The sequence below is a fragment of the Bidens hawaiensis genome, unplaced genomic scaffold (assembly GCF_021521415.1).
Source record: "Bidens hawaiensis isolate Kalapana, Puna unplaced genomic scaffold, B.hawaiensis_p1.1 tig00419565_1, whole genome shotgun sequence".
Classification (NCBI taxonomy): domain Eukaryota; kingdom Viridiplantae; phylum Streptophyta; class Magnoliopsida; order Asterales; family Asteraceae; genus Bidens; species Bidens hawaiensis.
In genome coordinates this window covers 133,260-155,782 of record NW_027506838.1, presented here as the reverse complement: position 1 = coordinate 155,782, position 22,523 = coordinate 133,260, and the positions used below count along the sequence as shown (strand labels likewise).

General features: G+C 40.8%; 1 long non-coding RNA gene across 1 annotated transcript; it reads left to right on the top strand.

The window, feature by feature from the left end:
* Positions 1–474: 474 nt before the first annotated feature.
* LOC143618632 (uncharacterized) lies at positions 475–20,100 on the top strand. The gene is made up of 3 exons (XR_013151055.1): positions 475–1,282; positions 1,436–1,520; positions 19,180–20,100. It is a non-coding gene; the product is annotated as an uncharacterized LOC143618632 (long non-coding RNA).
* The last annotated feature ends 2,423 nt before the right edge of the window (positions 20,101–22,523 follow it).

The following is a 22,523-nucleotide window of genomic DNA, read 5'->3' as shown; positions in this document are numbered from 1 at the left end:
CAGTTATTGTAATGTATTTTTTTTGTGTGTTTAAACCTTTCGTTCGGCGCAACGGCCAAGGGTAACCTCTAGTTAGAATAATAAGTTTTCAATATTTGAAATCAGTTTGTTTTAACTAAGGTAAATACCTTAAATACCCTTCTCCCCTTTCACATTTCGTCTTCGGGTATTTTTGGCAAAACTAGCTGCTAGATGTAACTGGAAGCTGGTGGCTGGTGGCTTGAAACTGATAGCTGGTAGCTGTAGCCTTTTAAATATATTAGATGTTTGGCATAGTAGTTGGAGCTTTTAATAAAACATATAAAATTACTAAAATGGGCATAACTAAAAATAATAATAGTAAATGTTTTTATTTTGAAGGGTTATTTAAGTAAATTAAGATACCAAAACCTTGAAGCTATTTCTAAACGCTACTAATAGAAGCTTTAAGCTTTAAGCTTTTTCTCATGACCTAAAAGCGTCAAGTTGCTTGAACCAAACAGAGTTTTTTAATTTAGTATGAGTTTTTTCTTAAAAGCTTCCCGCCAAACATACATTTCCTCATAAACTAACAATGACATATGTCGTCGTGCTCCTTTTATTGATTTTTTTTTTAGATCATAGTTATTTTTGTTTCTTTTTCCACTTCAACCACACATCTAATAATAACTTGAAGGGTCAAAACCATAAGAAAAACATTAAGTATTAGACCTCACAAGTGACATTTTTGATTGTCGGAGAGTCGTCGGAGGGTCAACGGACCCTCCAACCCCCCCTTTAGATCCGCCCCTAAACTCCATGTAGGTTGGTCATGTAATTAATAGTACTTTTTTAAATGTCACACAACTCTTGGTGAAAGTGGATGACATCTGATAGTTATTAGTTATAAATATAAAATAAATAAGGACTTGGGCCTCAAAATTTTGGGGCCGCATTAACAAAAAATACAATGGAATATTATTATGTACTTTGATTATTAGATTGGTAGTGTTGTTTATTACAAGTATTTTTCAATGTGGTCCTTGTGATATTGGATTGGGCCCCTCTTCCTCGCCTATTAACTTTTCGTATATGTTAGTATTCATTTTAGTGTGAACTTGCTGTGTAGGCCCAAAAAAGATATATTTTATTTAGTAGCCCACAATCTACACTATTAAATATCACATCACCCTCTATACACAATTGTAAACCTAATTCACCATTTCACAATTCATTAGCATCACAACCGCCGCTATCACCGTCCACAACCCTAAATGGTAACGATTCGTTGAAAATGGTAGAGGAGAAGAAACATGATCTTAGGGTAATCATTCTTTAGATCTTGTTTCATTACTTGTAATCTTGCTATCTTGTGTGGAGTTATTATTGAGAGAGAAATCCGTTTTGATTTTATTGTAAGCTTTCGAATTTTTTCACGAATATAGCAGGCTCACTTGTAATCGGCTTCGTTATGCAGGGTAGTGAAGAACACGAAAGCGTTAATAACATGATGCTTGTTCATAGGATTATCACAAAGTATCACGCGCAATTTAACACATATGGTAATCTTAACGTTTACAATTTTGAGATTTCATTTTATGAACCTCTTTGTGTGTCCTGGATAATTATGATCATTTTGCTTGCAGACGAAGAAATTTGGAAAATGAAATTCAAATTGAAAACAATATTTTATCTTATTTTTATTTTTTTTCCTTTAAGCTTTCATGATACTAGTAGGGATGGCAATGAAACCCAAACCTAATGGGAAAACCAGAAACCCGACATAAATGGGACGGGTAATACCCGGTCCATTAGGGTTTGGGACGGGTTTTGAAATTTTTCTCGGGTTTGGGATTTCTAATATACCCGATTACCGGACCCGATTACCCAATAACATAGACTCATTAACCCGATTATATACCCGATGTACCGATATAGCTTTTTATATTATATATATACTATATTTCAAATATATTATTTGTCAAAACTTGTTTATGTTAGTTATTTAAGATATTTTATCTTTATGGTGACCATCTTTGTAATTGATTACTATATTTTGTCAAAATCTGGTGGAAACCAACGGGTTTTGAGCCATGCATACCCGGACGGGTATTTTATCAAAACCCGATAGGAAACCCAAAACCCAATGGAAAAACCCGAAACCCGACGGTAATTACCCGATTACCTGACGGGTTTAGGACAGACTTTAATAACCAGATGTGGGTTTGGGAATACCTGAACCCGACCCATTGTTATCCTTACATGATAGAAGGGCGAGTTTTTTCACCATACGGATACGGATGGCAACGGGCCGGGTATTGGTAATCCCATGCACATACCTGTTTGTAAAACCGTGTCCCATACCCGGCCCATTACCCGTCGGGATTTGTCGGGTAATTACCCGTCAGGTATCGGGCATACCCGCGGGTATCGGGTATACCCGTTGGGACTTTCAAGTACATTTTTTAATCATTATAATTATTTTATACATTTTATCCATACAACAATTATTACAAATTTAAATACAATGCACTCCATATATAAAAGCGTGACAATAAATAAGTAATAGCATTGTAAATTTATATAATATTATATATATATAGGGGAAGGTTAACGTACAAATGAAATTAGCGTGCTAAACGTGAGAATCAAGTAGAGTAATTATATATACAAGTAGAGTAATTATGTAATTACGTCATAGAGTAATTATCATAGAGTAATTACATAATTACTCTACTTGTATATATAATTACTTTACTTGATTCTCACGTTTAGCACGTTAATTTCATTTGTATTTGATCCAACCCCTATATATATATATATATATGCTTCATAACCTATGATATATAAAGAATTTTTCAGGTATATAATTCCACTACAAAAAATTTGGGTCTTTAACCACACGTAGTATGTGTGGGTAAAAGCCTATTATGAGTTGGTAGTTGTCATTACCTACACATAAATTAAGTGTCGTGATGTGTTGTCTTAGGACTGTTGAGATAGATCATCACCCACACGTCAGTTATGTGTAGGTAGATAGTACACTATACCTACATATATATATATATATATATATATATGTTGCTAAAGCTAACAAATATGTGTGGTTAAAAGCATATTGATTTGTTTAGATGTCAGCTAAAGTGGCACGTGACGTGGCAAAGGACACGGCGCATGACGTGGCAGCTAACATGGCTGTCATGACATGCGTCAAAAAAATATGTGGGTAAAAGTAATATTATGTGTAGGTAAAATTGATAAATGTATAGGTATTGATTTTAATATTCGTAGAAACAAATATAGATGTGTTGGTAAATATATATTTATGCGTGAACAATAATCACAATATATGTTGGTAATAATTATCAAATACATACAAACAAATAAAGAAGTGATATAAAACATATATGACCAAATTATCATTCTAAATTACAAATGTTTAAACATCATTGTTCAAACCCCAAACAAAAATACAAGTTATAGAAATTAAAATACTTATAACTGACAATTCAAAAAGTAGTCATAAGTCACTAACGAGTTTATAGAAAATAATAAAACAAGTTCACTCATTGATCCATGTCACCTCAAATTTCCAACTGGTAATTGTTGCATAATCTTCGACATCATACGTTCAAGTTTTGTTATTGGCTGTCAATATCTTTTTGCATAGCTTCTAGCCCGAATTTTCTTTTCATAATCCACTTCAATCTCTTTGCTCATTTCCAACTGGTTTTCTCAACTTCCACATGTTTGGTAACATCACTGTTCACAAGTAAATTGATCAAGCTCAAATATAAAATTTCATTGGTTAAGTCCACCAATTCAAAGACCCACTAAACTGATTTAAGAACTATATCACACTAAATACATTCAAAAGAGCTAATAAATGTTCACCTAATGGTGACATGGAATTCTATACTAGGCCAACTAGTGAAACATAGATTATATTTTAGTTTACCCAACATAAAAGGTTATGAAACAGAAAGAGAACATTCAACCCAACAAGGGTTATTTGTTCATTTAAATCCTTGGAATCTGTATTTAACCAGCATTCAAAAAATATGCGGGAAATTATGAAGATAAAGTCAACACGATCTAGGGATTTGCTTTGTTTAATATATAATATTAAAAAAATTTAGAACCAGTTGTGAACTTGATTAAAATAAATATAAGCACATTATGTTACCAATATTTATACAATGGGATTGCGAATAGTTAGTCCAACTTGGTCAATAACTACCACCCATTCTTTAGTTGAACAAAAAATGGGGTTGTATCAATATACGTTGTTTATTCTACTATACACACCGATGTAATTTCATGACATGATATAATAACATGGCATACAAAAGATGTTTTTTATAATATTTAAACCATCTAAAACAATTTTAAGAGATGTAAAAAAACTATTTTGATTGTATAAGAAATAAAATACATCCAAAAGATATTCCAGATCACATGAAGGAGCCTGTAATCTGCATCTTGAAAATTTGTGAAGAAGCGTGGATCGACTCACTGGTAGACGATCTACTTTCCTCGGGTGTGATTATGCTATTTCACCGATGGTTTCTCTTGGATCTATGTTCTTCCACCTACAAAATGAACAGCACCGTCAACTTACCCCTCAGAAAGGGACAGAGGGGTCCTCTTTGGGGTAACCCTCCGGTGTGAGAATAAGTATTTGTGGGAGAAGATAATAATGTGTGAGTAAGGAAATCTGAAGAGTATTGCTTAATAGCTGAATACTCTGTAATTATCTGTTTCAGTGTGATATTTGATTATCCTTCCTTGTGGAGTTGATGCTGTATTTATAGTGCTAGGGTTTCCACTGATTGGGCTCAGACCCAATTAGGGTTTTGTTGGCCTCCTCCAATTGCTTGGCGCCACGTGTCCTTGGGGACACCTGGTGCTTTTTCATTGGTTGTAATCACGTGGTAGCACATGGTTTATGCTGAGTTGTCCACCTTTCATTTGGCAGCTGTCAATATCAGCATATTCTTATTCCTTAAAAAGATACCTTCTGGAAGGTTGTCTGACGTGCACAATCAAGGTTGCCCTAATCCTGATTTGGATAAGGACGAGGTTGATTATGTGCATGTGTGATATGCGCCAATCCTGAGGATGCGCGAGGTCTTCTCTTTTATTCTCACGCGCAGATGTTTCATGCGCAGATGTGATATGCGCCGCGCGCTGATGCGCCACGCGCATATGTGATATGCGTGAGCATATGTGATGCGCGAGCATATGTGTGCCTGGGCATATGATGCCTGAGCATGTGTGGTGCCTGGGCATATGATGCCTGAGCATGTGTGGTGCCTGGGCATATGATGCCTGAGCATGTGATGCATGAGCATATGTGATATGCGCCATGCGCGTAGGTTTTGGCTTTGTGCCTTCATAATGTCTTGATTTCAAGCTTCTTGTCTATATCTTGTGGGTTGACCCGCCTTGCTCGGTGTTGAGGCGGGTACATACCTCTTCAAGCCCCCCCAGTCTAATGTGTGTCTTGTCTCGCGCGCGCGAGGCAAGATAGATATTAGACTTAACAGTTTGTTGTTTTAGTAGGGGTTTGTCTTTTTGTTGTTATTGTTCATTGTTGCGCGAAATTCTATCCTTTTGGTTGAAAACGAATCGTCTATGTACGTGATGGAGACGTGTCAGACCTTTCGTGTGCTCGAGGTGCTACAGTTGCCTTTCGTGTCCCCTCACATGCTGTCAGGGACACATGTCGCGCTCGCGTTGGTCCGTTCCTGCGAGTGGTGGCGCGTGAACTCTGGCAGCAGCTGTAAAGTTTCTTTTCGTGTCCCCTCACACAGTGTCAGGGACCCGTGTCGCGCTCGCGTTGGCTTACACCTGCGAGTGGGGGCGCGTGAAGTCCGATCAGCACCCATATTTCTCTCTCCTGGGCCTATAAAAGCCAGCCCTTAGAGTTTTTTTTTTATCCTTCATCTTCTTGTTTATCATTCAGAGGTCTTTCTTTCTGTCTTTGTCTTCCGATTACCTTTGTTCAGGTTCCAAATATCTGTTCTTCAGAAGTTTCCCCTGTTCGATTTTACAATTGTATGTCTGATAGTTCAGACAACACAATCTCCCCCATCCATTGCCGTAGAAAATCGTTAGTAATGTCTACATTGAAGAAGACCGGCAAGGGGAAGAAGGCTGCTGAGGGCTCATCGGAGGAGGTAGGGAGGGCCAAGGCCGTGAAGAGGTGGAATGAAATCCCCTGCAAATTGAGGCAGGCGGATCTTGACAGCCTCATCGCCTCTCAGGGTTTTCCCCCCCTGTTTGGCTGCATGTTGCCTGGGTCCGGGCAAACGGCGGCGGACCCGCCTGCCGGCTATATATCCCTATATAGCCATTTTTTCACCCACTGCAACCTTCGTCTCCCGATGACAAGGTTTGTGGGTGCACTGCTTAAGTTCTATGGGATTCATATATCCCAAGTCCATCCGTTTGGACTTGTGCGCATGACTCACTTTGAGTTCATTTGCAAATCCCAGCGCGAGGAGCCCACCCCTCGGCGCTTTCAATTCTTTTATAAGCCCAAGATCCATGACTCTTGGTTCTCTTTTATTCCTCGCAGTCAGAAGGTGAAGTGCTCCACTGTGTCATTCAAGAGCCTTCATGACTGGTCTGAGAGGTTTTTTTATATAAGGGCTGGTGTGATACCCATCCGCATGACCATGCGCGCGATCACATCTGCGCCTGCGGATGTGGGTGTCCTCAAGAACCCAACTGGCGCCTGGGTTAATAAGCTGACCGCTGAACCATCCCCTGCCAAGAACATTTGTGATGAGGCGCTGGTGGGGGTTGGTATGAGCAAGAGGTGGGCGGACAGCGCGCTTGAGCCCGTTATCCAAGTCGACGGGTTATGTAAGTTATTCTCATTGCTTTACTTTTGCGCGAATATAATTCCTTTTTTGCTGATATCATTTGACTTGTTTTGTGCAGTCACCAAGGAGTATATCCACGCCGCATATGATGAGCATATGGAGGGTGGCTCCGTCGCGCTCGGCGCTGGGGAGGTTGGTTTCCCTGATCGCTTTGATGACATGTTCATCCCTGTTGATCTGGGATTTGTCTTCGACAGCGATGCGCCTGGTACGCCTTTGTAGTTATGCATTTTCCCTTATAATACCAAATTTTGCTAACACTTCTGTTGTGTGTGTTGTAGATGCGCTCGAAAATTACGAGCTGGAGCTCGCGGAAGAGGAGGAGGAGGCGCCCCAACTAAAGCGTAAAGCTAAGGGGAAAACTGGCGCAGGGGCCAGTAAGAAACAGAAAAAAGATGTTGCCCCTGTTGTTCAGGATCCTCCTACTCAGGCGGGGGGATTTGGGAAAACCCAGGGGTTTACCACCAAGGTTTCCTTGTCTTCCCTGCCTCAAAAAGTGGGCAGACCTCCTGTCCACTTGAGGTATGGTGGCGCTACCTCCTCCCTTCCCGCGGCGGAAAAGGGAAGCGGTGTTGCGCCCTCGACAGGTATTCTTTCCTTATCTTTTATGGTTCTATGAGCGCGATTCTGATAGAATTACTAATGAATCTTTGCTCACTCAAATGTTTGTAGAGCCGGCGACCGCGCAACAAGATGCCGTGGCTGCGCCGGAGGTCGCTTCGAAGTCCCCTGTTTTACCCTCAAAGAAGGGTAGAATGGACTTCATGGCGATGTTTGCTTCGCGAACGGAGTTGCGCCAAGGTACGTATTGCGCTCTTTTTTTTTCTGACTTTCTTTTAGATCAAGTCACGAACCATTTGTTGTTGTTGATTTTTTCATAGAAGCCGTAGCTGGCGTACAAGCTTCTGGCGGCACTCCTGGCGCTGGCGCCAGCGCCGCTGGCTCTGCTCCTGCTCCTGCAAGCGACGAATCTCCCCTCATTGGGATTACTAAGGAGCAGGAGGCCGTTTTGCGCGCCGACCTGGCGGCGCCGAGACCTCCCTCACCTCCTCCTGCGCACAGCCCTCCTCGCGAGACCGATTTTGATTCTAGGTCGCAGGAGAAGAGGCCTATTTCAGAGGAGTATGAGGAGGTTCATGCTGAAGACTCCGATGGCGCCCGCGCCAGCCCTGCAGCGCCACGGGGTTTCGCGGCGGAGCCTTCTCGTGGGGCTGGCGCTGACTTTTCTGCTTCATCCCCGCAGGTATAGGTTCTTTGTTGCTCCGCTGCGCGGACTTCCATCTTAATGTTTTGATGACTTAGATAATCACTTTGTTTTTGCAGGAAACCGATCACATTTACCGCCCGAGATGGAATATAACTGAAGACAGCACCTTTCAGTCCATGGGTGTGTGTGCCGAATTCTGGGCTCATGCTGTGCCTCCATCTGAAAGGAGGTTCCAGGAGGACCGCGCTCGCGATGACCTGCTCAACGATCATATGTTTGCTGGGTCGGCCTTCTTTGTTGCCTCCCAAGAGCTTCGCTCTGATTACGTAAAAGTACGTGATGCTCTTGCGGAAGCCAAGCAAGAGGCTAAGGTGTCTGCTTGGCATCTTTCTGATGCTCGCGAGAGAGCTGAGAAGCTCCAAGCAGAGCTCAGTGAGAACCGAGCAAGTGCCAACAGCGCCTTCGTGAAGCGCGGGCATGAGCTTCAGGCTGCGCGGGAGAAGCTGCAGGCGGCGGAGGCGGACGCTGCCAAGTACGCGCGCAGAGCGCGCGACTTGGAGCTGGAGGCGGAGGCGCGTGACCAAGCTCTTGTCCAGTCTATTACTGAAAAATCATCGCTGGAGAGTGAGGTTGCGCGCCTGAAGAAGGAGCTGGCGGCCGCGCAGGCCGATAAAGATGAAGCCCTGGCGACGGCAGCGTCTAGCCAGGAAGCACTTGATGCTGCGCGGGCGGAAAAAGAAGAAATCTTGGCGGCAGCAGCGTCCGACAAAGAGGAGCTAAAAAAGACTAAGGAAACTGTTGAGTTATTAAACTCTCAGGTTCCTGCCCTCGAGACGTCTGTTGCTGGCCTCGCGCAGGATCGCCAATGGCTGATCTCACAGGGCATGACTCGTTGCGCTTACGCGATGAAATACTCATACGAGTTTCAGGCCCTGGTGATGGATTGCAACGCTGCCGCGCGCTTGGTAGGCCGAGCTGAAGGGTTCACGGATGGTTATGAATATGGTATGTTGAAGAAGAACCCATCCGAGTACCCTTATCAGAGCGACGCTGCCTGCGCGGAGATGGCCGCGATGGGGGAGAAGTATATGAATACTCCCATTCCCATCCTTGCACGGGTATTTTAACCTTAATGAGATTACCTTGACTTATTTTCTAAGTCTTTTTGTACTCATATTTTTGCTTATGATTTGCAGATATCCGCGCTTGCTGACCAGCCCGATCTCGCCGCGCTAAAGAAATTACTTGACGAGTGCGAAGGGGCTGGCGGCGGCGATGATGGCGCGGCGAATGCTGGCGTTGCTAGCGGCTCTGGCGTGGCCAAAGGATCCGCTCCTGACACTGTTGTGCTAGAAGACTCCATTCAAGATGAACAACTTGACTATGGTCAGTTTGGAGATGATGAGGAGCAGGCTGCGCCAGATGCTGAGGGCGATGATGAGGATGATGAAGAGGCTGATGTCAACGTGGAGACTTGAGAAGCCCTTCATTTTTTTTTTTTTTTTTTTTTGTAGTTTGTATCTCATCTTGTAAACTTGTAAATTTCAATGCTTTGGAATGAAATTTTGTTTTTCCCTTCTTCGCATTTTGCGCATTCCCATTCATCTCTTTATATAAGATATGCTTGCACGTTGGAATAATAACAAGGTTGTAAGGAATTTATTATACTTAACCCTTGTCATATTGTAAGTGATTTTGCCATATCTTGATTATGTTGACACGTGTCTTGGCGCTTTCATTATTCCTTTTTTGCGCGACGTTATCGCGCGTTTATGGAATTATGAGTTTTTTAGCCTTTACGTGTCAATATGTGTTTCTCAGATATCCATTACAGTTTTCTGCGCGACCCCAACCTGAGACCTTAACAACTATGTTTTGGCATTTGCTTTGCCTTAGTTGTGTTTAGGTGTTTTATGGTCAGGTTGCGCAGTATGTAGGATGGATGTTGTGAGTGATTTGAGCTAAGGCTCACATTATTGGGCTAAGGCCCTGACGTTTTAGAGTTAAGACTCTTTAACGCGTTTGCGCATGTATGTTTTACTTCGTTTTATTTTGTTTTGATGTCAATACAATGTTATCATATTGCTCAAAATTAATAAAGGGAAGTGTGAAACATGTATGCGAACGGTAATAGAATTGGGCTAAGACCCTGACGCTTTAGAGTTAAGACTCCTTAACGCGTTTGAGCTTGAAGCTCGCGCATGTATGTTTTACCTCGTTTTATTTCGTTTTGATGTCAATACAATGTTGTCATATTGCTCAAAACTAATAAAGGGAAGTGTGAAACATGTATGCATTAGGTAATAGAATCCACATTAATAGAAGATAGCGCGTATCATTATTCATAATGGCTTAAAAAGCCTTGATTACAAACTTTACATTTACATGAAACATTTTCTAAGCTGTGCCGCGTTCCATGCGCGCGGGATCTTCTTTCCATTCAAATCTTTTAAAGCATATGCGCCTTTCCCCAATTCTTCTGAGATTTGATAAGGTCCCTCCCAATTGGGGGACATTTTTCCCGGGGGTATCGCGCGGCTAGCTTCATTGTTTCGAAGGACAAATTCATTTTTCTTGAAGTGGCATTCTTTCACGCGCTGGTTGTAATATTTTTCCAGCTTTTTCTTGTACTTGGCTTCACTGATGATAGCCGCCTCTCTGCGCCCTTCAAGTAAGTTGAGATCCAACCTCCTTTCGCGCTCGTTATCAGTCTTGTTCATCATGAGCACTCTATGGGATGGGCATCCAATTTCTGCTGGAATCATTGCCTCTGTTCCATAGGTTAGGCTGAACGGGGATTCGCCATTGCTGGTTTTGCTTAATGTCCTGTGTGCCCACAGGACATTAGGTAGCTCTTCAACCCACGAATGGGATTCTCCCTCCAACCTTTTCTTCAGCCCATTTAACAAGCTTTGATTCGCGCGCTCCACTTGGCCATTCCCCTGAGGGTGATATACCGAAGTGAAGATTTGGTTGATGCGCAATTCCTTGAGCCAGCTGGATATCTTCTTGTCTGTGAATTGCTTGCCATTATCGCTCACAATTTCCATGGGCAAGCCAAAACGGCATATGATGTGGCTCCAGATAAACTGCTTCATCGCTTCGGCTGTGATTTTTGCTAGTGGCTTGGCCTCGACCCATTTTGTAAAATAGTCTACTGCCACTACCAAAAATTTTATTCGCCTTGGCGCTTGCGGTAGGGGACCCACAATGTCGATTGCCTATTTGTGGAAAGGCCATGCGGAGGTCACCGGAATCAAGTTGTTCTTTGGCCGCATGGTGTTTGGCGCATAGCTCTGACATGCTTTGCATTTTTGGATCTCTTTTAGAGCGTCCAAGTACATGCCAGGCCAATAGTAACCTCGCTCATTGCCTTCGCAACCACCATGCGCGGGCCAGCATGTATTCCACAGATTCCTTCATGTATCTCTCTGATCACATAGCTTGCTTCCTCAGCATCTAGGCATTTCATGAGCGGCCCAAGATAAGAGCGTCGATATAATGTACCATCAAGCAGTTCATAGTTCTGCGCCTTGTGTCTTATCTTCCTCGCTTGCGCGCGATCATCTGGTACATTTCCCTCCTTCAAGAATTCCATTATTGGAGTTATCCATGATGAAGGGGTTGTATGAGTTACCAGGACAGACTTCGCTACGACCGACGGGTTGCTCATTACTTCCACCCTGACATCTTTGCCAAAGTGATCAAAACTGGTTGATGCCATCTTACTCAGCGCGTCTGCAGATTTGTTTTCACTGCACGGAATATGAACGATTCTGAAGCAGTCAAATTGCTCGATGAGCTTTTTCGCCTGCTCTAGATATAGAGGCATGGTGTTCTCCTTGGCATCATAAAGGCCATTGACCTGTGCTGCTACCAAGTATGAATCAACATGGGCCTCTAGCTTTTTAACTCTGAATTTTTGCGCGATGCGCAGGCCAGCCAGCAGGGCTTCATACTCAGCCTCATTGTTGGTGCTTTTGAAGTCCAACCTGATGGCGTAAGTATATTCATGATTATCTGGATCCACCAGTTTTAGTCCTGCGCCGGACCCTTCGTTGTTTGAAGCTCCGTCAGTGAACAATCTCCACACATTTTCTTCGTCATTGGCTCGCGGAGGATCTACCTCGCGCTGAGCCTCTTCAATTTTTCCTTCGGGGACCTCGGCAATGAAATCAGCCAAGACTTGTCCCTTTATTGCTGGACGGGGCTTATAGGCGATTGTGTGCTCGCCTAATTCCAGCGCCCACTTTGTCAGCCTTCCTGAGAGCGCGGGGCGCCGCAAAACTTGCTGGATGTTGTAACCAGTCAGAACTTCAATGGGATGACCATTGAAATATCTATGAATCTTGCGCGACGCGTGTGTTAGTGATAAAACTAACTTTTCCATGATGGAGTAGCGCGTCTCAGGATCTGTCAGCACCCGACTCACATAGTATATTGGCGTTTGGATTCCCTTGCGATCCACCAATAATACTGCGCCGATGGCGCGCTCTCCTGCTGATAGGTATAATGTCAAAGTTTCACCAGGAAGTGGAGCTGTGAGCGCGGGCAGATTTATCAAACATTCTTTTATCTCCCTGAAAGCTTGCTCGGCCTCAGGAGTCCATTTGAATTGGCTTTTCTTTAAGCAATTCCTCAATGTGTTGACAAATGGGGTAGATTTGCTTGCATGTTTCGCTAGGAACCTGTTGATTGAAACCAATCTACCATTCAGCTTCTGTACCTCTTTCATGGTGGATGGCGAGGGCATGTCAAGGATGGCCTCCACCTTCTCAGGGTTCACCTTGAAACCATCCTTGGTGACCATTACACCTAGAAATTTTCCCTCTAGTACGCCGAAAGTACATTTGCTCGGATTGAGCTTCATGTTAACTTCCTTTAGGCGCCCAAGGGTTTCTTCGATGTCTTTGAGCATTTGCTTTTCCTCCCTGCTCTTGATCACCAAATCGTCCACATAGACTTCTAGGTTTCTTCCGATTTGCTCGCTGAAAACGGCATCTATAAGTCTTTGGTAGGTGGCGCCCGCATTCTTCAAACCAAAGGGCATTTTTGTGTAGCAAAAAACACCCTTGTCGGTTCTAAATGCGGTCTTGTCCTCATCTTTTGGTGCCATTGGAATCTGGTGATAGCCTTTGTAGGCATCCAGGAAACATTTTAGCTTGAATGGCGCCACGGAGTCCACCTTTGCGTCGATGTTTGGGAGGGGGTAACAATCTTTTGGGCACGCTTTGTTGAGGTCTTTGAAGTCAATGCACATCCTCCACGACCCGTTACTTTTCTTTACCATCACAGGATTGGCTACCCACGTCTGGTATCGTATCGGGTGGATGATGTTTGCGCGCAGTAAATCCTCAACCTGCTCATTCATGGCCCTCGCTTTCTCATCCCCCATGACTCTCTTCTTTTGAGCAATTGGCTCTACAGACTTGAAGGTGTTGAGAGAATGTTGCGCCAGGTCTCGCGGAACCCCAGTCATATCAGAGTGTTGCCATGCGAAGACCGACATATATGCTGTGAGCAATCTTTTCATTCTCAACCTCGTGTCGTCTGATATCGTTGCGCCAATTGTGATCTTCTGCTCCGGGAATTTTGGGTTGAGAATCCATTCCTCTAGCGCGTTGTCTGCCATTGGAAGTTTCATTCTCCCCTCCCGCGGAGTACTTGTCACTGCGCACAAATGATCTCTGTATACAAAAGTTACACCCGTTGGTGTTGGGAACCCCAACGCGCCGTGCGCTGGCGACGGTATGGCGTTGAATTGGGCAATCGTTCCCCTACCCAAGATCATATTGTGGCAAGAAGTGGTGGGCAAGACCAAGAAGTTAACAACTTCGGCTCGCTTGTGTTTCTCATCCCCCATAGTTAGCTCAAATTGTATTTGACCTAGGGGATGAATGATTTCATTTGAAACACCAGAGATTGGTGCATTCACAATTTCAAGCCTCGCTTGGTCTGCCGGATCCAGTTTTCTGAAACATTGCTCATACATGATGTCTGATTCGCTGCCAGTGTCCACCAGGACTTTTGACACTTCGTAATGAGCAATGTGTGTAGTGATAACAAGAGGACTGCTGATGGAAGGGCCTCCCCTGATTCTTGGGAAAATGACTTGCTGCTCGAGCCAATCTCCTTGGATTTGCGCGCTTCTCTTTCTTGATGTCTGCCCTTGCCTTCCTCCCTCGGCTACACAGATTCTTTTGTACTTTTTGCTGGCTGAGGCTCCTGATTGTTCATCGTCTGGTCTTGAGTTTTTCACCAGGTGAGCCAGCTTGCCTGATTTCACGTCCTTTTCAATTGCATCCTTCAAGTGGTGGCATGCATCAGTGTTGTGCCCTGTGGACTTGTGAAATTCACAGTACTTGCCACTGTCTGATGGTCCCTTGTAGTGTAGTGGCTTGGGGCTTTTGAATTGGACATTCTCAGTGTTTAACACCTGTGAAGGCATTTTAGTGAGGGGAGTCCATATTCTTGGCAGAGGTCTGTTAGGATCTCTGCCGCCTTCCCTCTTGTCACCCTCCCCGCGATTACGAACATCTTTTTGGGGCTGGGGTGAGCTTGGTTGCGCCTGCTTTTCTGCGGAAGAAAAACTGGTTGGTTGCAACCTGGACCATACAGAGTTCTGCTTGCCCCTCTTTTCTTTGCTGCGCGGTGACTCAGCTTGATGCGCTCTTTCTCTTGCCCTATCTTGGGCAATTTGTTTTTCATTCCTCGCGAAAACTCGCGATGCTTCCATTAACTTGGCCCACGTGGTGGGCATGCCATCTCTGCTTACGAGAGCTCGGCGTAGTTGATCACTGCGCGCGCCTTGTATAAAGGCTACGCGCAGGAGTTGCTCAGTTATACCTCCGATTGCCAGAGACTCCTGATTGAAACGAGTGATGCAGTCTTCAATCATTTCATCATTCCTGCGCACGCAGTGCATGATGTCATCAGGGTCGCGCGTGTGTCTGAGCTGCTGTACGAAGTGGGCTTGGAACTTTTCCAATAGTTCCTCGAACCCATCAATTTGCCCAGTCGGCAGGCTCTCGAACCAGACACGCGCCGCGCCCGTGAGGCAACGAGCAAACATGTGACACCATGTTGGCATCGTCCAGCTCTCTAGGTTTCCCGTGTTGTAAAAACCTTGCAAGAAATCGTCTGGATCTGTTGTGCCGTCATATTTACCCAAACCACTTGGCATCTTGGTTTTGTGCTGGATGGGAGCCTGCGCGATGCGCGCAGTGAACTTTGAATGTTTCACCAAGATGGCTGGTCTATACGGTGTGGTTACGTCCACTTGCCCTCTAACTGGTGGGCTGTACGGCATGTGCAGATCCAGATTGGCTCTGGCTCCAGGCGCCATGTTCACAGCCGCGCGGAGCTGTGAGCCTCCTGCATGAGTATCTCGCGTCTTCCTCATGCTGTGCACTTCTTCATCACTGAACTCAGTGTGTGCAGTGTGAATGGAATGACCATCTTCCGGCGCGCGCGCCCTTTTTGTTCCATGGACGTTTTGCTTGTCAAGCGCTTGCCTTTGTGTTAAGTCGGCTAACTTTTTCTGTTTGACCATCTCATTATACTTGTCCATTAGGCGCCGTTGCTCGTTTATGAGCCATTCTTTGGGGTCATTAGTTTCATCTTCTGGACCCATTGGTCCTTTTTGTTTTGCGCCGGCAAGATTTTGTAACGTAAGATCGTCTGGAGGAGTTTCAGTCTGGCCATGAGGAGTTGTGATGAAAGGACGGTTACTGGTGGCGCGCGTATTATCACGCGGCGCCCTCAGAAACTGTTGTCCCTCATTAACATCCTCACGTTCAATATCCTCCAGAACTTGATCAACGTTACGAACGCCAGAAACCATGGTGAAAATTGGTTTTTTACAGAGATCTGATGAGATCTTGTTGCCGTTGTAACAGTGGATGACGCCAATGAAGAAGCGTGGATCGACTCACTGGTAGACGATCTACTTTCCTCGGGTGTGATTATGCTATTTCACCGATGGTTTCTCTTGGATCTATGTTCTTCCACCTACAAAATGAACAGCACCGTCAACTTACCCCTCAGAAAGGGACAGAGGGGTCCTCTTTGGGGTAACCCTCCGGTGTGAGAATAAGTATTTGTGGGAGAAGATAATAATGTGTGAGTAAGGAAATCTGAAGAGTATTGCTTAATAGCTGAATACTCTGTAATTATCTGTTTCAGTGTGATATTTGATTATCCTTCCTTGTGGAGTTGATGCTGTATTTATAGTGCTAGGGTTTCCACTGATTGGGCTCAGACCCAATTAGGGTTTTGTTGGCCTCCTCCAATTGCTTGGCGCCACGTGTCCTTGGGGACACCTGGTGCTTTTTCATTGGTTGTAATCACGTGGTAGCACATGGTTTATGCTGAGTTGTCCACCTTTCATTTGGCAGCTGTCAACATCAGCATATTCTTATTCCTTAAAAAGATACCTTCTGGAAAGTTGTCTGACGTGCACAATCAAGGTTGCCCTAATCCTGATTTGGATAAGGACGAGGTTGATTATGTGCATGTGTGATATGCGCCAATCCTGAGGATGCGCGAGGTCTTCTCTTTTATTCTCACGCGCAGATGTTTCATGCGCAGATGTGATATGCGCCGCGCGCTGATGCGCCACGCGCATATGTGATATGCGTGAGCATATGTGATGCGCGAGCATATGTGTGCCTGGGCATATGATGCCTGAGAATGTGTGGTGCCTGGGCATATGATGCCTGAGCATGTGTGGTGCCTGGGCATATGATGCCTGAGCATGTGATGCATGAGCATTGTGATATGCGCCATGCGCGTAGGTTTTGGCTTTGTGCCTTCATAATGTCTTGATTTCAAGCTTCTTGTCTATATCTTGTGGGTTGACCCACCTTGCTCGGTGTTGAGGCGGGTACATACCTCTTCAATTTGGTTGAAGCATTTCATCGAGTAGTTTGTGTGCGTCTTCTAACCTTTCAAGTATAAACAACACAATATAAAACATTAGCCCTAAACAATGCACCAATCATAGCCTTGGGAGTGTTTTTGTATGCAAATGAAATATCATATAGTTAGATTAGTACCTTCATCACAAACACGAGTAAGCAGCAAAGCAACATCAGACAGCGATACGTGGCCAATGGCTCAAGTAACAAGGTTGGTCGTTTAATGGCGAGGTGGTATAAACCGATAGATCGAGAACAGCCTAAGAAGACATTTAGATTAGGGATTTTGAGAAGGCGATTGAGGAATTTGAGGGGAGAGGACGTCAATTTAGGATTAATATAAGATTAAGAAGGGAAAGAGTAAAAATGGAAAATATTTTGAGGGATCAGTGGGGGAATCAGGAAATATAGGAATGGTTTTCTTTTATTATTTTTAAACTCATAACTATTAAAATATCATATTTTATAACACTTTGAATATAATATATTTTTAAATAAACTTCATCTGAAATCAACCCGTGTCAAATATAATGTACTTTTATTTTTTCTTGACGTAATGTTTTATTAAATTTTACATATATCAGTGAGACGTACTATTTTCTACCTACGTTTTGATATAATCCAAAACTCATAAGTCAAATACCTTATGGCCCCAATTAATTACACTCGTACATAATTGACTGTACTTGACCATTAATATCTAATTAAATTATAGTAACCCAAAACAACAACTCTATATGATCATCATGAACTCTAACCCAAATATAAGGAATCTGTTTTATTAAAAAAACAATAATAGACCATAAATGATTCTAATTGACAATAAGTAGCTTTAGTTTACAATTATCGACTCTAATTTACAATGATCAATAATAACCCTTACTAACTGTAGTTGACTAATAATAGCCTGAGCTAACTATATTTAACCATTAATGAGCCAAACCGATATAAAATGATCATAATTTGTAGTAGTTACCCTTAATTGGTCATCATTGACTCTTAATTGACCATAACTCGAACCAGTGACCTTAAATGACCATCAATAAACTAATTGACAATCAAGTACCATAATTAATCAATAATAACCCTTACAACCAGTTAATTGTCCAATAATATTTCTAATAATCGCATTTCTTATAACGTATCCGATATTTACAATACACATGTACATTTTTATACATGTGTATTCATTTATTTAGTTATTTACTTCATTTATCTACACAAATTGTACGTTTTTTAATATGTGCAAATATTTATTTTCCCATGTATTATAAAAAAATAAAACACAATTTAATTTGCTTAATTTATATGTTTCAGTATCTACACGTATTGTATATTTATAATATGTGTGGGTTTTTATTTTGCCATGTCATTTTTAAAAAATAAAAAAAATTAATTTAATTAATTTATATGTTCCAATATCTACACATATTGCACATTTATAAGTTGTGTAGGTATACATTTTTCCACGTCATTTAAACAATAAAATATAATTTTATTTTCTTATTTTATCTACATATATACTTACAAATATTATGCGTTGGTAAAACATAAACAATTAATTACCCACACATATATTAGTTTTTTAACATATGTATAGCTAATTACCTACACATAACGAAAGTTAGCAACATGTGTAGCTAATTTGACATTTAAATAATTGTCAATTTTGGGGAGAAATTTTCCCATCAATACCAAGTGTGGCTAAATCGTGTTACAAACACATATTATGTGTCAGTCGTTATCAAAATTTATCATCATTCATTATCCACACATATATAAACATGTGTAGGTATTTACCCACACATATATTAGTGTAGGTAAATTATGTGTGGGTAAACACCCCGATTTCTTGTAGTATTCGGGTATATGGTTCGGGTAAACGGGTATGTGTTTTCGGGTAATCGGGCCGGGTATCATCTAATCCCATACCCGGATCGTACCCGCAAAAAATTTTAAATCCTAGTCCCATACCCATTGGGTTTCGGGTATACCCATCGGGCTCGGGCTTTTTTGCCATCCCTACATACGGAGGAGGTTCTTGTGGTGTAGTTCAATAAATTAAATGTTGATGGTATAACTAAGATCTTTGATAATATAAAACGTAAGTGTTTTAAATATAATTATTATTTCATGTATATTTCATGTATCTCATTATGCTGGTGTACAATTCTAAAAACTTTTCATTTGTTATCATTATCAGAGCAACCACTCGGTGGAGTTTATGAGCTCATCCTACGACATGAACGGGTTTAAAATGTCATCCAAATTGTCATTCTTGTAGGAGTTGTAGCTGCAATCCATGCGCGCCATGCACTCGGTGGAGTTGGTGGGGTGGAAGAATCAATGTGCTCATCCCACGACATGAACGAGTTCAAAATATACAAATTGTCATTCTTGTTGCTTCAATCCGTGCATGCCATGCACTCGGTGGAGTTGGTGGGGATCAAAGAATCAATGGGCTCATCCAACTTGTCATTCTTGTTGCTCCAACCCGTGCACGTCATGCACTCGGTGGATTCGGTGGGGGTAAAAGAATCAATGTGCCCATCCCACGGCATGAATGAGTTCAAAATGACATCCAAATTGTCATTCTCGTATATATAAAGCCAAACCTAAAGCTACAGTAAAATCAATATAGGTTCAATCAGTGGCTGTCATATGACAACTACTAAGTTTTTTTTTTTTTGAAATATTTTCAAATCTGTTTTTGTAGTTATAGAATTGAAACTAACAATGGTAAAAAAAATTGGAGTTGGTGTGGTGGTATTGCTTTGTTGTTGTAAGATGTAGACTAGAGTTCGACTCTCCATTTAGCCAGTTTTGGTGTTTTTTTGTTTTGTTTTGTTTTGGTGTTTTTTTAATAGAAATAGATTTTTTTATTTATAGATTTCATACTAAATTAAACAATGTAAAAAGTAAGATGGTGTGGTGGTAAAGTTACTATAATGTATTATGTTTTATGTGTGTATAAACCTTTCGATCGACGCAACGCGCCGAGGGTAACCTCTAGTTTATAGAACTACGCGGGGTTGGCACTAAGCAGGGTGTCAAAATTGTTTTTCTGGGCTGGTCTCCTCATGTCTCAATCCACATCCCTCTTTAGCCCAAATGAAATATTTAACAGGCCCCACGAAATTGTATTTTAAATTTTTATGAATAATTTTCAAAGATTTGTAAAATTAGTTAAAACTTAAATAACAATAGAATTTTAGTGTCATCGTAAAAGAAAAAAAAAATCATTTAAAATTTATCTAGTTAAATAATTATAAAAAAACCCTATAAATACCACTAGATGCTATTTTAACTACATATATAACTTGTTATTTCTATTGAAAATATAAGAAGAATAAAAATAAAAATTTGGATACAAATGATTTATGGTAATGTATTCGAATTGAAAGAGAATAGAAATAGGTTTGAAAGTATGTCAAAATTATAAACTACGAACTGAGAAGATAAAATTATGAATTTGATATATTTTCTTTATTTTTCTGAAATTGGTTAATATTAAGTTAAGAATATATATATATATATATATATTCAGACAAGCAAAATTACAAAATTACTAGGTGCATCAACGTTAAAAAAAAAAGACTAGAAAAAGCATTTTTTTTGTGATCTGAGTCGGTTCACCAACCTGGTTGGCTTCATAATAAGAGTTCATTTTCTTTAATTATCTATTCGCCGACCGACGAACAAATACATGCCAATGGGAATGGTCACATCTCATTCCCTATCCACGACCTTATATAATATAACTAAAAACCATCATTTTCTAAATTTATTTATTTTTCTAAAATTCTTCACATTTTATTACGCATCCCTATGACTATATGTTTATTTTAAATGTTTTTGTTTCTCCCGTTTACAATAACAAAAACTAACTATTTTTATTTTGTTTTATTTATCCTTTTCTTTTAGAATGATTTCAAATGAAATTTTATAGAAGTTTGAGCATTTAATTTTAATTTTTGGGTTTCACCCTTTCAGATTAATAATAAGTTAGAAATGATGAGTACAACAAATACAGAACAAATCATGAGGCTGCCAATAGTGACATAACAACCATTTGTGGTCATTTTTCTACATTTTCAATGAATCTTTGCCTTTGACTAGTTATCGTTTTGCAACTATGATAGTTTTATGGAACACAGTCCTCGACAAAGTTTGCCCTACAACTATTGTTGCCTCGTTAAGCCTAGACGAGAAATGAACACACTTAAACAAAAGAAGAATTGAGGAGGGGAGAACTTAGGATGGGCGCCAACGAGAACAGAAGAATGCAAGATATTACCCTTTTGGCCAATATTTTTCAATCGAAAGAAACTTCAAACCAAATAAACTAAAACCGAACCGACGAAGCTACACATAAGACCATAAAGTGAGCTCTGCTTTGGGAATAGCGAGTGCGAAAGAGGACCGTTAGGGTGTGATAGCATATACCATTTGGATAACTCACTCATTATTAGGAATGCTCACGTCGATTTAAAACCACAAAATCATACAAACCGGTCATTGATTTAGTTTTGTGGTCGATTTACTTTGTTTCATTAAGATTAACGTAATATAATAAGGTATTTTATCAAGGCACATGATTGATCAAACACTTTATTATTGTAGGAGAAAACTAACTAAAAAGCTCGTTACAATAATTCTATATTGATCACGCATCTAAAGCTTCTAACCAAGCCCAATATTTATAATTTAACACTAACTTGGTGACCAAGATATTAACATATTAATCATGGTCAAGTTATTCTACAAATGAGAACAAAAATGAGAAGGATGAGAAGGATTTGTAGTCATACAAAAAAACCCCTCAAAAAAATTTAAAAAATAAATAAATAAAAAAATCATAACTCAAAATTTAATAAAAAAACGAAAAAAGTAAAAACACAAAAATGTTGCCATCATCTTTCTCTTTCTCATAAAAAAACCACATAATGGTAAGTGAAAAAAGTCATATCTTTTTGTTTATCATTGTGTTATTTCGTCATTAATTGTGTCTTTTTACATTGACATTGTGTCTTTTTTATATTATGTTATATTACTCAACATTGTGCTATATTTTGTTTGGCATTGTGTTACATTTTGCGATCTATTGTGTCTTTTGTTCATTTTCCTCATTGTGTCTTTGATCTTAGCATTGTGTATTTTCGTCAAAAAAATTTTATTTTTTGTATTTTTTTTAACGGGAATGATGGCGGAAATATTTTAGTTTTTTAATTTTTTTCGATTTTTATTTTTTGAGTTATAATTTTTTTATTACTTTTAAAAGATTTTTTTTATGGTTATAAATCATTTTCACACTTTTCATATTTGTCCTTTTGTATTTTAACTTTACTCTATTAATCATATAAGTGTTAGAAAACTAACAACTTAACCGACTTATTAATATTGGTTCTTCCATATTCACCAACGTATGAATACGTTCCGGTATTACCAACATTTTATTCATTTCAATATTTTATAATTATCTTTATACTATATTATTATTATATCCAAAAATCAACAAAATCTCTGACGACCACATGAGCTGTTTAA